We start from the raw sequence: 16,809 nt of genomic DNA on the forward strand, positions 1-16,809 counted from the left end.
GGGTCAGTCCTAGGACCAATCCTATTCAATTTATTCATAAATGATCTGGAGAAAGGGGTAAACAGTGAGGTGGCAAAGTTTGCAGATGACACTAAACTACTCAAGATAATTAAGACCAAAGTAGATTGTGAAGAACTTCAAAAAGATCTCACAAAACTAAGTGATTGGGCAACAAAATGGCAAATGAAATTTAATGTGGATAAATGTAAAGTAATGCACATTGGAAAAAATAACCCCAACTATACATACAATATGATGGGGGCTAATTTAGCTACAACGAGTCAGGAAAAAGATCTTGGAGTCATCGTGGATAGTTCTCTGAAGATGTCCATGCAGTGTGCAGAGGCGGTCAAAAAAGCAAACAGGATGTTAGGAATCATTAAAAAGGGGATAGAGAATAAGACTGAGAATACATTATTGCCCTTATATAAATCCATGGCATGCCCACATCTTGAATAATGTGTACACATGTGGTCTCCTCACCTCAAAAAAGATATTCTAGCACTAGAATACGTTCAGAAAAGGGCAACTAAAATGATTAAGGGTTTGGAGAGGGTCCCATATGAGGAAAGATTAAAGAGGCTAGGTCTCTTCAGCTTGGAAAAGAGGAGACTAAGGGGATATGATAGAGGTATATAAAATCATAAGTGATGTGGAGAAAGTGAATAAGGAAAAGTTATTTACTTATTCCCATAATACAAGAACTAGGGGTCACCAAGTGAAATTAATAGGCAGTAGGTTTAAAACAAATAAAAGGAAGTTCTTCTTCACGCAGAGCACAGTCAACTCGTGGAACTCCTTACCTGAGGAGGTTGTGAAGGCTAGGACTATAACAGTGTTTAAAAGAGAACTGGATAAATTCATGGTGGTTAAGTCCATAAATGGCTATTAGCCAGGATGGGTAAAGAATGGTGTCCCTAGCCTCTGTTCATCAGAGGATGGAGATGGATGGCAGGAGAGAGATCACTTGATCATTGCCTGTTAGGTTCACTCCCTCTGGGGCACCTGGCATTGGCCACTGTCGGTAGACAGATACTGGACTAGATGGACCTTTGGTCTGACCTGGTATGGCCGTTCTTATGTTCTTATGTTTTTATGTTCCCTTCACCCCAGTAAATAAATACATACATAAAAAGAAGAAGGGGATGCATCATTATTCTTGATTTACAGTATTGTGTGCCTGGGAATAGAAGAGACATCAGCTGAACAAAGCCTATTTCTGCCAAACAATCTCACTTTTGAGCCAGATCATATCAAAGACCTGCATATCATTTTCTCTTTACGGGGTAAGCCAAGGAGTGCAACATAAATTAAACCTTATCCCGACCATCATCTTTATCGATTGTTCTGCTATTAGGAAGGCCGGGGGGGGGGGAATATCTTGATTGTGTTTATCTCTGCATCCCTTTTGTTATTTATTGAGACCTGGGAGGAGGAAGAGAAGGGAAAAACAGCACTTTTCAAGAGATCTCCCCCCACCCTTCCCAAACACACCAGCTACTGATATATTATAGATCTCTGGGAGAAAAAAGACACTGATGGGGAAATGTATTTCTAATACATCTTAAATTACCTACATTGTTGAGATCTGCCTTTTCCAATTCAAATAGAACAACTTGCTGCTTTTCATTTATTTTTTTAATGTCTCTCTCCTGGAATTTTGAACTGTAAAAGCACCAGGGTAGAGGACAGGGGGCTTTAAGAAAGACTGTTACAAAGACTCAGGCAAGGTAAGCTCTCTTTAACTAATATTCTTTTGCAGGTGAAATTGGAATCATTTTATTTGAAATCTCTCTTTGTTCAGATTGCCAACATAGATGCTGGATATTGTTTGAAAGCAACCAACATCGTAAAGAAAGGGAATTCAACACGCTGTATGGACAAACCTTACAGTAACTTTCTCCTATAACTAATGCTATAATTTCCTGTTTTATATGTTGCCACGCTGTAAATTTCTAAAGCTATTTATCTATCCATTCTTTCAAATCAACCTCTCAGCTGAAAGGTGCTACTAATATTTTTCAGAAGATCTCTGATATTTAACTTGCGTAGTGGCTTGTTATTTTGTTTTGTATTCTTTCTTTCAGAACCTCATTAGTAAAATAATCCGCATTTTAAAATAGCAATAAGCAATTCGGAAAGTTCTAGTGATCCCCGATTCTCTTCTAAATGAAGAAATGTTGCTGTTCTTCTTTCCCTGTTTTCTGTTTTGTAATCGTTTCATGTTTGTTTCCTTTGCTCTCTACACAGCTTCCTGCAGCTCCACTGTTTGTTTTCTTGACACGTTCGCTGGCATATTGATAGACTTTTAATCCATGTGGATGTGTTGTAATAAAACAACTAGCTACAGAGAGATCTGTATTTTAGACTATGAATTCCCATTCAGCCTTTCCTCAATATGTAAAGCATTTCAAACATGCTGAAATCTTACCAGACACTTCACTCTTTATTATTAATTATCATGATTATTTTATTTAGAATGTTTAATGCGCTCTGAATCATACAATCTTTTGTTTTGAAGATTTTTTTTTGCAAACTGGTTCTGAGTAATAATAATAATTAATAAATCATTAAATGCCCACAGTAGTTAAGATCATAAACTTTACATTGAAATACTTTGTAATCCTAATTTTTGTGGTAAGATGATGTATTCCCTCCTCCCTCCCCCACCCCACATTTGTGTCCAAGGTTATTCTCTAGTCGCCTGATGTATTGTTTTATTACATGCCAGCATGTCCATATGAATTCCTGGATTTGTATTGCTGTACATGACAGATGGTGTTCTGTGAAGCTGCAAGAAGATACGATTCAATTTTCTTTTGAAAGGCAAGTCTAATTTCATTCATTTATTTATATATTTTAGAAGGAGGGGGAGAAAGAGAGACAGAGAGAGAGAGAGAGAGAATGAAAAGAAATGTGAAAGTGTTTTTTAAAACCATATTTAATAACCTGGAAACCAGAAATATCCCCATCCAATCAAAAAAAAACAGAAGTACTTTTGGCACCTTAAAGACTAACAAATTTATTTAAGCATGAGCTTTCGTGAGCTACAGCTCACTTCTTCCAATCAGTTACTCAGACACTATAGATTCAAGAAAATTAGCATGACAAAGCAGCCCTGCATTGTAGGAAGAATAGAATGGAGAAACATTAGATCCTATAGGTTTGATTATATCTCCCCCATACTTCCACACTGGCCTTGTTATGATTAAGTTGTCTTGAGTTATATGTCTATTTTAAGCCATCAAATCCATATTGGATTCTATTTCTGTTTACAAACCCTTGGGAGAAGTAGGGAGGAAGCTCAGGCACAGGGAAGGACATTGGTAATTATTATTAATTAATTATTATTTATTATTATGTAATGTTATTTTTCACAGCCAGGTAAAGGGAGATATAATCCGAGGCCAGAGGACAGGTTCTGCTCAGGAGTAACTCCACTGAAGTCAATGACACAAAGCTAAAACTGATGCAAATGAGAGCAGAATCAAACCCCAGTCTAGTCTGGTTATACTCAACCTGCCTTTGTGCCCAAACACATTGTTGTCTCATTGTTATCAACAGGCCCTATCTCTAGTGGGGAACACTTTTTTCTTTGTCTCTATTCCCCTCCTCCTACTCCTTTGTCCTCCCCTAAATCAGACTGGAGATATTCACAATACATGTACAAGATCTAATGTCCACCGATCAATAGGTGTCATCTAATCCACCCAATGCAGAAATGTTCCCCACAAGCCTTTCCTTGGGGCTTTGTCCTGTAGGGTTTCCAATATCTCCAGTGATGGTGATTCTGTTGTGTTCCTTGGGGAGATGATGACAAAGAGTAATCAGTCTCTCACTATTAGGCAATGTCTCCTGAAATCCAGTTTTAAATTTCCCTTTGATCTATTTCATGGCCCTGTGTGACGTTATTGACATGAACTGGGACCGTATAGGTCATTGGTGCAACCAAGATCCTGTAGTGGCACCAAATCTTCTATAAAGGGGGCCAAATAAGGTTATGGTTTGCTGGTTATGATTATGCTATCTGTGTGCATGTATAATTTTTGTATTTAAAGTTATAAGTATTGGCTCTGTCCTGTCCGTATTTAAAACTTTTGCTATGCTTCTGGGTGACACTCCAGACAATTTGGCATCAGCACTGCCTAGCCTGCTTGATGACCCATTAAGGACCATCAGCTGTACAACCGACCCATTGAGAGAAGGCAGATGCACCTTGTGACTCAGCAAGATATGCAGGGACCTGCCTATGGACAGAACTCTAAGGTTTTTTCATGCCATGTGCTGGAATGCTTGTCGTTGGGACAAAGAAAGAATGGCCACATGACAAGAGACTATAAAAGGCTGCTGCAGTTCCTCCATCTTGTCTTCAATCCTGTTTCTGACCTGTGGTGGAACCTTGCTACAAACTGAAGCTCTGAACAAAGGATGAATGACCCATCCAAGCTGTGGATGCACTCCAGAGACTTGATTTGAACCTGCAGTTTATTCCATCTCTGCTACAAGCCTGAACCAAGAACTTTGCCATTACTCTAGGTAACTGATTCCATTTAACCAATTCTAGCTCTCATCTATATCTTTTTCCTTTTATGAATAAACCTTTAGATTTTAGATTCTAAAGAATTGGCAAAAGCATGATTTGTGGGTAAGATCTAACTTGTATATTAACCTGGGTCTGGGGCTTGGTCCTTTGGGGTCGGAAGAACCTTTTTTCTTTTACTGGGGTATTGGTTTTCATAACCATTCATCCCCATAACGAGTGGCACTGGGGGTGACACTGGGAAACTGGTGTGTTTAAGGGAATTGCTTTTGTGACTTGTGGTTGGCCAGTGGGGTAAAACTGAAGTCTTCTCTGTTTGGCTGGTTTGGTTTGCCTTGGTGTGCAAAGGAACCCCAGCCTTGGGCTGTAACTGCCCTGCTCTAAGCAATTTGTCCTGAATTGACACTCTCAGTTGGGTCCCACCAAAGCCAGTATTGTTACCCCCTGCAATTTCAGCCCCCCAGGTCCCTGCACAGGCTGCCAATGCACCTCCATCCAGACATGCAGCCCCCACTAGAGTCATGGTCTCCCCATACAGCAATGTTGTTGCAACTCATGCTCTTTAACTTTTCTTCCATCAGAGTGCATGTTGTTAGAGCAAGAGCTGCACCTGACTCTGCTCTTTGAGATACACTCCTTCCTTCCAGTCGTGCGATTCAGTCAGAACCACTAAGAAGAAGGACGTTCCCAGCAAAGTGCGGAATGAATAAGTTCATCACCTACTCAGGATGTGATCTTCGGGGGACTGGCCAAAGAGTTCACCTGCAGTATGCCTGATCTGTGACAGATGAATTTCGGTGACACCATTTCCTCACTGAAGGTCATTGGGCAGCTGAGGCTGGCCTTCAGAGATCCTGATTATGGAGGACCAGTCCACGCTTTTAAGGAAAGTGAATACGGGCATGTAGACATGAATAACCACATCTCCTCTCTGCAACTGAAGGATCCTCTGATCACCTTCTATTACCTTCCATGAGGTGCTAACAAAGGAGACTGACTTGTCTACAGGATATTTTGGTGACAAGGCATATTCTCACATTGTCCAGAGAGGTGCCTGGCTCCTCTACGAGCACCCCAATCGAAGAGGCTGGTATTACATGGCCCAGTCAGGAGAGAGGCTTCACGACTATGGGATGATTGGATTCCATGACCAGTGTTCTCATGTGTCCCTGATTCTATGACCAGTGTCCCTTGCTACCCGGTTGCCCCGTTGTTACCTCCAAGGTCCTATGGGAACAGTAGAAGGCGGAGAAGGAGAAGGAAATTGTGATTGATGAGATTGTAAGAACCAATGCAACAGATCATGAACAAACCTTCACCATCACAACCAGCAGGGAGTAGGAGGCCTCCACCACCCAGAGCTTCAACTTCAGTAGCTCCTCTACTCTCAGAATGTAGAGGTGGAAGTGGGGATCTCACACTCCTCCATCTCTGTGGAGACAGAAATATCCAGCACCACCATCTTTGAGAAAGGGAAGAGTGTGTCAACCACCATTAAGGACAAAGTTGAGGTATCTCTGCCAGCCAAGACCCCACCCCACACAGAGCTGACAATCAGTGTTGTGAGGAAGGAGGTCACCATTTCAGTGCCGGTGGTGCTGACCATTACCCAGGGTGGAAAGATAAAGACTGAGTATGAGAGGTACCAGAGCACATCACAGCATAGCATCCACACCACATACAAGCTCTAGGTTCCAGTGAGGAAGCATCCTTCCCCCTGCTGAGCCCGTTGCATTTCCTGCTCCTTTCACACAGCCTAATTCATGTCTGCTTCCAAGAGAGGGCCAAGGGAGTTAATTTGTCATGTATTCTCTCAGCCATGTGTGAACTGGTTTGACACAGATCTCCTCAATAGCTTACTGTCTCCACCCTGCCCTGCAACACAGGCAGCATTAGAAAAAGAAACTTATAATCACCACACTGCATTGTCCAGTGGGGGATGTCTGGGATCCCTCAGGAGAGTGTTTCAGAGTCCAAGATGTAACTAGACTATCACTACATTACCTGCTTGTCCTCTGTTGGTGAAAACTTGAGCTTCTTACTCAGGTTTTACTCTACCCTTGACACCAATGAGAATTCTGTGTAAGGATCTCAGGGTTGGGCCCAATACTGGGGAAACTGCAATTTTTAAACAGTATTTTTATATTTTATATAGAATGCTTTATATATTCAAAGCACTCTGTAGATAAGATCTAATTAATTATCATAGAACCCCTTTCATATGGGCAGTGTGTTTTAACCCCTCTGCCAGCAAGTGACGTGACTTGCCCCAGGCTCCACAGTGAGCCAGTGGTGGAGCTGAGATTATAATTCAGGCTCTCCTGACTCCCAGTCCTGTGCTCATGTCAGAGGTTTTATTAAATATTTTCTTGACATTTTGGAACATGAGCTGGCTCCGGGCTCCATGCCCCCCTGTAGAGAGCTATGGCACCAGCTTCTCAATACCCTCCACAGGGAATCTGGGACTTCACTTTGCTCTATCTGAGGTACTTGTCTGGCCCCCATGACAATAGTATTTGAGCATCTCACAAGCGTGAATGCATTTATCCTCACCATACCACTATGAGCTAGGGCAGTGCTTGCAGCCCAGATTTACAGATGGGGAAATGAGGCACAGCGAGGCTAAGTGACTTGCTCAAGGGTGTCTGTGGCCGAGCAGGGAATTGACCCTAAAACCCTGGCTAGCACCCTAACCACATGCCTGCCTAGCCCAAATCTCTGTATAGAATAGAATAGAATATCAAGATTGGAAGGGACCTCAGGAGGTCATCTAGTCCAACCCCCTGCTCAAAGCAGGACCAATTCCCAACTAAATCATCCCAGCCAGGGTTTTGTCAAGCCTGACCTTGAAAACCTCTAAGGATGGAGGTTCCACCACCTCCCTAGGGAACCCATTCCAGTGCTTCACCACTCTCTGAGTGAAAAAGTTTTTCCTAATATCCAACCTAAACCTCTCCCACTGCAACTTGAGACCATTACTCCTTGTTCTGTCATTGAGAACAGTCTAGATCCATCCTTTTTGGAACCCCCCCCTTCAGGTAGTTGAAAGCAGGTATCAAATCCCCCCTCATTCTTCTCTTCTGCAGACTAAACAATCCCAGTTCCCTCAGCCTCTCCTCATAAGTCATGTGCTCCAGCCCACTAATCATTTTTGTTGCCCTCCACTGGACTCTTTCCAATTTTTCCACATCCTTCTTGTAATGTGGGGCCCAAAACTGGACACAGTACTCCAGATGAGGCCTCACCAATGTCAAATAGAGAGGAATGATCACATCCCTCGATCTGCTGTCAATGCCCCTACTTATACAGCCCAAAATGCCGTTAGCCTTCTTGGCTCATATCCAGCTTCTCGTCCACTGTAACCCCTAAGTCCTTTTCTGCAGAACTGAATCATAGAATCATAGCATCTCAGGGTTGGAAGGGACCTCAGGAGGTCATCTAGTCCAACCCCCTGCTCAAAGCAGGACCAAACCCAACTAAATCATCCCAGCCAGGGCTTTGTCAAGCCTGACCTTAAAAACCTCTAAGGAAGGAGATTCCACCACCTCCCTAGGTAACCCATTCCAGTTCTTCACCACCCTACTAGTGAAAAAGTTTTTCCTAATGTCCAACCTAAACCTCCCCCTCTGCAACTTGAGACCATTACTCCTTGTTCTGTCATCTTCTACCACTGAGAACAGTCTAGATCCATCCTCTTTGGAACCCCCTTTCAGGTAGTTGAAAGCAGCTATCAAATCCCCCCTCATTCTTCTCTTCTGCAGGCTAAACAATCTCAGTTCCCTCAGCCTCACCTCATAAGTCATGTGCTCCAGCCCCCTAATCATTTTTGTTGCCCTCCGCTGGACTGTCTCCAATTTGTCCACATCCCTTCTGTAGTGGGGGGAGCAAAACTGGACACAATACTCCAGGTGTGGCCTCACCAGTGCCGAATAGAGGGGAATGATCACTTCCCTCGATCTGCTGGCAATGCTCCTACTAATACAGCCCAATATGCTGTTGGCCTTCTTGGCAACAAGGGCACACTGTTGACTCATATTCAGCTTTTCGTCCACTGTAACCCCTAGGTCCCTTTCTGCAGAACTGCTGCCCAGCCATTATGTCCCTAGTCTATAGCAGTGCATGGGATTCTTCCGTCCTAAATGCAGGACTCTGCACTTGTCCTTGTTGAACCTCATCATATTTCTTTTGGCTCAATCCTCTAATTTGTCTAGGTCCCTCTGTATCCTATCCCTACCCTCCAGCGTATCAACCACTCCTCCCAGTTTAGTGTCATCTGCAAACTTGCTAAGGGTGCAGTCCACACCATCCTCCAGATCGTTAATGAAGATATTGAACAAAACCGGCCCCAGCACCGACCCTTGGGGCACTCCACTTGATACCGGCTGCCAACTAGACATGGAACCATTGATCACTACTCATTGAGCCCGACCATCTAGCCAGTTTTCTATCCACCTTACCGTCCATTCATCCAGCCCAGACTTCTTTAACTTTGGTATCTCCAAACCAATGTCACTGGGGAATTGTATTAACACAGATGCCCACAATTGCATTGTTCCCTGCCTGAGTCTCCCTCGGAGATGCTGTTATGCTGTTTCCTGATGCTGAGAAATGTCATGCTGAAATTTTCTTGCAATTTTCTGATGGCGGTATTTTCCTCTGAAGTTTCTCTGCTTAATAAGTACCAGAGGGGTGGCCGTGTTAGTCTGGATCTGTAAAAGCAGCAAAGAGTCCTGTGGCACCTCATAGACGAACAGAAGTTTTGGAGCATGAGCTTTCGTGGGTGAATACCCACTTTGTCGGATGCATGCATCCGAAGAAGTGGGTATTCACCCACGAAAGCTGATGCTCCAAAACTTCTGTTAGTCTATAAGGTGCCACAGGACTCTTTGCTGCTTCTGCTTAATAAAATGTCTGGAGCTGGCACAAAACTGAAGAGTTTTCTATCCAAGTAAATACCAGGGGATGAGATACAGTTACACCGAGGTTGCTGATTTGCCCTTTTACTATTAAAAGGGCTCTGTGAGCATCCCTGGGTGTGGCGCTCTCCCTGGCACTACTGCCCTGGTGCAGGATGGGATATATCATCATGCAGCAGTGAGTCCACATGCCCCCATCCCAGAAGGGCTCAGAGTAGAGCCCTGCTCCTTCAGCTCCACAAGTCACTCTGTTACTCCATCTACAGAAGGTGGGCTTTAGTTGTATTGCTAGCAAGTTTCTTATATTGCTCATGGCCTAGCTGTGTGTCTCTCACACAGACAATAAAGACAACAACACTGATAACATTTCACTACCCCTGCCAACACCAGCCAAAGTTGATCACTTTGGCAACACAGCTCTGTCTGCTGGATACCTAGGCAGAGTGGGTGTGTTCATGTAAATACAGTCTGGTCCTGATGCCTTTCCCCCCCCTACCCACCTCATCACTAGCTGTCAGGGGACAGGTCATTCAGACCTTGCTTACATATGGACTATCCCTTTGCTTATTTTTCTGTCGCCTCTTTACTCGATAATAAGCTTTCTTCCCCTCAGTTCTCTTGAGATGTGGGACCCTGATAATGTGTGTGTGCAGGGCTGGGCCATGAGTCACAGGCCTGCTTTAGTGGTTGGAGGAAGGCTGGGCTGAACAGGTTTTTAAAGCTGCAGGGTGGTTTGGGTTTGCTCTCTAGTTGGGGGATTATGTCTATACACTTTCCATGTTATCCCTTTGGGATGCACTGATCCCCTCTGTGACCCTCAGATTCCTCCATCTCCAGGGGCAGCATATATAAGAGGTGGGGGAAGGGTAAACCTCACCAAAAAAGGCTGGCCATGCAGGAGGGCAAATGCTGCGGATGTGGTGTGGGTCACCTCCCTTTCGAGGCGCCTTTGAAGCGCCAGAAGCAAAGCTCTCTAGAAGCAGGGGGGCCACCAGTGCCCAGACTGCTGCCCAACCTGTGCTTTGTCTCGAGACCTCGGCCCCGCTCAGCTTCTTTCCGAGGTCCTACCCTTGCTCTGCCTCTTCCCACTAGGCCCATTCCACCCACTGCTCCCTCGTCTTCACCGCAGAGAGGAGTGAGTGGCTGGTGGGGGGGGGGGAGCGGCTTGGGGAGGGCTTTGGGGGAAGAGAAGTAGAGGAGCAGGTGGGCAGGGGGGCTCGGGGAGGGAAGAGGTGGAGTGAGAGTGGGGCCTCAGGGGAGCAGGGCCATGGTCTGGGCGCTGGTGGCCCCCCCACTTCTACGGAGTGTCCGTTGCTTGTGTGTAAGCTTCCTCAGTCCCATCGCGTATGTCCATCCCCCTTCTGTTTTTCTCTGACTGCAGGTGGTGGGAGAGGAGATCTTGCTAGAGCTGCAGCCTAAGCAATAGTGAGTGGCATGGTTATTCTAAGCTCTGTTTATTTCCCTTTGGCAAAAGCCCGTTGAAGCTGCAGCTGCAATTTGCTCCACTTGGAGCACTGTTTTGTACAGTAAAAGTAATTTGATTTGGGTTTTCTGTATTCCCCAGGTGTGATGGGGCAGGATGTGGGAAGGGGGCAGGCAGCAGAAGCAGAATCCTTGTCTTGGCTGCCCCACAGATCTGCTGCAGGAAGCTACAGATTCCTGGTTCTCCCCAGCAGAGGCATCACTGGCTCCTCAGCCTGCTCACTGGCAGCTTTTGGCTCTGCCAAAGGATTCTACCCTGATGCACAATGTCCTAGCTGTGCCTGAACCGGTGATCGCCTCTCTACGATGGTGGTCCTCCCTGGGGAACATGCTCCAAGGGGTCCCATTCTGGGGCCATCCCCCATCCATGGAGCTGGTGTCCGATGGGTCAGACCTGGGGTGGGGACCTCGTGTGGGGAACATTCAGACCCGAGATCTGTGGTCCGCGCAGGACCTTGCCCTGCATATAAATGTCAAGGAGCTCAGGGTGGTCTGTTTGGCATGTGTGGCCTTCTGCTCACACCTGGAGGGCAGAGTACTCAGGTTCTCACAGACAACATGGCCTCGATGTTCTACATCAACAGGCAAGGTGGGGCCTGTTCCTCAGCCCTCTGCCAGGAAGCCCTCAGGCTGTGGGACTTCTTTGTAGCTCACTATATTTGCCTGGAAGCCCACCACTTACTGGGCACCTGGAATTCTTGGGCAGATCGCCTGAGCCGAGACTTCTCCTCTCAGCATGAGTGATCACTACACCCAGAGGTGGTGCACAGGATTTTCCAAACATGGGGCAGTCCCCAAGTGGACCTGTTCATGACATGGCAGAACCGCCGGTGTCCACGCTTCTGCTCCTGGGGCGATTAGGGCGTGGGTGCCATCTCAGACGCCTTCCTTCTGTCCTGGTCTGGCCAGCTTTTCTATGCCCTTCCCCCAATCCTGATGATCGGCAAGATCTTAGAAAAGATAAAAATGGACAGGGCCTGTGTCCTCCTGATTGCCCCAGCGTGGCCCAGGCAACATTGGTATGGGATTCTCACAAGCCTGGCAGTCACCCTTCCGTGGCGATTACTGTCCCGCCTGGACCTGCTATCCCAGGACCAGGCACACTTCCTCCACCCCAACCTAACGGCCCTCCACCTCATGGCGTGGCTGCTCAATGGTTAGGCCAGGAGGAGAGGACTTGCTCGGAAGGGGTTCAGCACATCCTCTTGGAATGCAGATGGCCCTCCACAGGTTGGGCCTACCTGGCGAAATGGTCTCGGTTTTCCCAGTGGGCAGCTGATCAGGGTGTCTCGCCTGTGGCTGCTCTGATCGAGCTTATATTAGACTACTTCCTTCACCTTAGAGCCCATGGCCTAGTGCCCTCGTCCGTCAAGTTGCACTTGGCGGCCATATCAGCCTTCCACCCGCTGGTGCAGGGCCACACGGTGTTCTCCCATGCCATGACTGGCTGATTCCTTAAGGGTTTAGATCATCTCTTCCCGTATGTTAGGCCCCCAGTCCCACAGTGGGACCTGAACGTGGTGCTGACCAGGTTGACGGGTCCCCCATTTGAACCGCTAGCTACGTGCTCCTGGTTGCACCTCTCATGGATAGTAGCCTTCCTGGTGGTGATCACGTCTGCTATAAGTGTCTTTGAGCTCCGGACCCTGACCTCTGAACCCCTGTACTCAGTGTTCCATAACAATAAGCTCCGACCACATCCTTTGTTCCTCCCCAAGGTGGTCTCCGTCTGCCATATGGGTCAGGACATTTTCCTGCTGGTGCTCTGCCCCAAACCCTATGCATCCAGTGAGAAGCGCCACCTCCACATGCTGGATGTGAGACGGGCTCTGGCTTTTTACCTGGAAGGTACAAAACTGTTCAGGAAGTCCTCGCAGCTGTTCATTGCTTCAGCCGAACGCATGAGAGGCCAGCCGATCTCCACTCAGCAGCTCTCCAACTTGATCACCTTGTGTATTTGTACCTGTTACAACCTGGTGGGAGTCCCCCCACCGCCGATTGTGAGGGCACACTCGACTAGGGCGCAAGCCTCATTGGCTGCCTTTCTAGCCCATGTCCCATCCAGGACATTTGTCGTGCTACCCCATGGTCTTTGGTTCACATGTTCATCTTGCATTATGTGATCGTCTCTCAAACTAGGGAGGACGCTGGGTTCGGCAGGGCCATTCTCCGTCCCGAGTGTCTGTGAACTCCTACCCACCTCCAACAGATATAGCTTGGAATCACCTATTGTGGAATGCACATGAGCAAACACTCATAGAAGAAAAGACAGTTACCTTTTCCGTAACTGGTGTTCTTCGAGATGTGTTGCTCATGTCTATTCCACATCCTTCCCCGCTGCTGGAGTTGTCTGGAAAGAAGGAATTGAGGGATGGAGGAGCGCGCAGCGCCATTTATACCACGCCATAGTGGCGCCACTCCAGGGGTTGTGAGGGGCGCTCCCCTACGGGTACTGCTAGGGGAAAAACTTCTGGCACTGGTGCATGTGGAGAGCACACACACCTATTGTGGAATGGACATGAGCAACACGTCTCAAAGAACACCAGTTACGGAAAAGGTAACTGTTTTTTCTGTGGCCTTCTGGGCCTGCTCTAAATGTTCATCAGGCTGGAGCTCCCTAGCCTAGCTAGACCCTCCAGGGCATCAGTGACAGAATCTCAGGCTGACATGGCATGGCCTTGGTCCTGCCACACTGCTGCTAGTGTAATGGCAGCAAACAGGATGCTCCCCTGCCTCACAGCGGGGATGAGGCCTCATTGCTTTATGTCTCTAAGCTCCACAGGTGGAAGACCCTCGGGAAAGAGCAGAGCCTGTGGTTATTTTCTGTAATGACAGTAATTGGACCAGGAATAAAGTTCCCCTGTGCTTGTGTGACATTATTGACATGAACTGTGACGGATAAATCATTGTTGCAACCACTGTTATATATTTGCACCAAATCTTATACAAAGAAGGTCATGTGAGGTGTCTATGAAAAGGTTGTAGTTTGCTGGTTATGATTATGCTGTCTGCATGTGTGTATCATTTTTGTATTTGAAGTTATGAATATTGGCTACTGGTATCTCAATGTGTTTGATTCTAAGTAGCCTCAGTGAAGCATTTGCTCAGCTTCTTGAGAAAGCACTATGCTCAGTAAGTGCCCAAACAAGAAACACTTAACTGACAATGAACTTTGGGAGACACCAATCCAAATCTGAGCTTTCCTGGGATCTTTCAAACTAACATGTAAACAATGGTGTCGACCTGTAAAGAACTGAGTCATGCATGGACATGTGAGTTGCCCATGTGACTCCAAACGCCATCTTGTTGCTGTGATTTTTCACAGGAGAACAAAAGGGTTTTTGCTCACAAGAGAAAGAATATAAAAGGACCTGGAAAACCCTCCATTTTGTCTTCAATCCTGCTTCTTACCTCCTGAGAAACTTTGCTACAAACTGAAGCTCTGAACAAAGGACTGAATGACCAATCCAAGCTGTGTATGTACTCCAGGGACTTGATTTGAACCTTCAGTTTATTCCATCTCTGCTACAAGCCTGAACCAAGAACTTTGCCATTACTCTATGTAATTGATTCCGTTTAACCAATTTTAGCTCTCATCTATATTTCTTTGTTTTTATGAATAAACCTTTAGATTTTAGATTCTAAAGGATTGGCAACAACATGATTTTGGATAAGATCTGACTGGTATATTGACATGGGTCTGGGACTTGGTCCTTTGGGATTGGGAAAACCTCTTTTTTTTTTTGTTGGGGTATTGGTTTTCATAACCATTCATCCCCATAACGAGTGCCCCTGGTGGTGATACTGGGAATCTGGAGTGTCTGAGGGAGTTGCCATCGAAGTCCTCTCTGTTTGGCTTGTTTGGTGTGCCTTAGTAATAAAGGACAACCAGCTTTGGGTGGTAAATGCCCTGCTCTAAGCAATTTGTCCTGAATTGATACTCTCTGTTGTTGCCTGACAGAGGTGGCATCGTTACTGCTTGTGTGACCTTCTGCCGGGTGTTGTTGGCAGCAACAAGGGCCAGGTTCAATGTCTGGGGGTTTCTCTTAAAAATGCAATATAGAACCAGCTTGAGCCCTCAACCAGTAAGCCACCTTTAAATACCACCTCTGGTTGCCTCTAAGAGGCAATACATCCCCTCTCGCAAGCAGTGAGTCTGTGCACAACAATAGTGAATACCCAGAGTTCAGCAGGGCATTCCTCCGGGTTCTCGTCCCACCCTGGGGGTGAGTGTGGGGGAGAATAAGGTGTTGATCAATGCCTCAGCTGTTGCCACTACAACTGGTGCCATGATCACTGCCTGCCACTGGTGACATTGCCTCTGCCAATATCTGCTGCACTGTCATCCACTCTGTTGCCCTGCTGACACCTGCTTCGCTACTGTGATGTCATATTTCAAGCTTCCACCACTTAGCCCAGCTATCAGTGATCTCAGTGGGTAGTGGGGAACCTCAATGGTAGTGCAGGTTGTGCAGCCTCTTTCACGGCAACACTGTCCCACCCCAGGACACAGGCTGAGCACCTGGTTATCAGTGATTTCAGCACCCGTAATTGTTGAACAAACCAAGGACTCTCAATTGTGTCTAATCAGTTCAGCTTTTAAACAGTGGATTACTTGATTATTGCCTGTTATATTCATTTTTTCTGAAGCACCTGGAATTGGCCACTGTCAGAAGACAGGATACTGGGCTAGATGGACTATTGGTCCTGACCCAGTACGGCCGTTCTTATCTTCTTAGGTTCTTAGTATGGAATTGGTGAGAAAGTTTCTCTCAGTTTGTTTTTGGTGACAGTGAAGATTGCTCTACTTTTCTTGTAATTTTTTTTAATCATTGAGGTTGCCAGTTACTTCATATCAAAACTACGAAAGAGGAAGAAGGCAAAGTGAACACCAGACAAGAAGAACCTTCTTCATTGTAAAGTGAATGTTTTTGAGGTATAAGATGCTCTTACAACAACTCACATGGCCAGGTTTTCGATCGGGTCAGGAGAGCTTATTGACCTGTTAATCAGGCAGGGGGTTATGATGCACCATAGATCTCAGCTGCAACTAAAGGAACAAACGATAAAGGAGCCTAAAGTATTTTTTCATAGGGTGTGACGGGGCAACAACTCACCCGCGCAGCACCTCCTACTGGTCATCTCGGGAATTAGCTTTTCCAGCCTCTGAGTGCCCTCTGCAGGCCGGTGTCTCACCACTGGCCCCCGTATCCCTCCCAGACCCTGGTGCCCTTTACATCAGGGTTCTGCCCCCTAGCAGCAACCCACAATCTGGGTCTCCCCACCGAGGGGAACCCCCAACCCCCATCCCCACCTTGCCTCAGTGGCTACTGCCAGTCATCATCCTGCCCCCGCTCTCTGTGGCAGACTGCAGTCTGTAATCCACTCATCATAAGCCAGGGGGTTTGGACCAGCTGCCTCGGCCTATATATGCCCCTCTGCCCCTCTGAAGCCCAAGTACCTTTGTGGGCCCTTAACTTGGCCTGCAGCCTGGGGCTTTGGTAGGCTGCAGCTCCCCAGCTCCCTCAGCTCCCTCTGCCCTTCCCCAGCATTGTTCCACCCTAGATACCCTTCACAGCTTCCCAGGCAGCCAGGTCCTTCTCTCTCAAAAGGCTAGAGAGCAGGGCTTTGGAGCTGTGCTCCAGCTCCACTCCAACTCCAGGCAAAAACCTGCAGCTCCAGCTCCAGGCTCGACTCCAAAGCCCTGCCCCACAGCCCTCTCATAAGGGTCTGCTTGGCCCTGATTAAGCTGGCCACAGCTGTGACTGCTTTCCCAATCAGCCCTCCTTTTCCCAGTCACAGCCCTCTCTAGGGCTGCTTTAACCCCTTCAGGGCTGGAGAGGGGTGACCATCCCACTATATAGGGAAATA

General features: G+C 46.8%; 1 pseudogene; it reads left to right on the forward strand.

The window, feature by feature from the left end:
* Positions 1 to 4,634: 4,634 nt before the first annotated feature.
* On the forward strand, positions 4,635 to 6,231 carry LOC120369948 (annotated as a pseudogene).
* The last annotated feature ends 10,578 nt before the right edge of the window (positions 6,232 to 16,809 follow it).

Source organism: Mauremys reevesii, linkage group 1 (genome assembly GCF_016161935.1).
Source record: "Mauremys reevesii isolate NIE-2019 linkage group 1, ASM1616193v1, whole genome shotgun sequence".
Classification (NCBI taxonomy): Eukaryota; Metazoa; Chordata; order Testudines; family Geoemydidae; genus Mauremys; species Mauremys reevesii.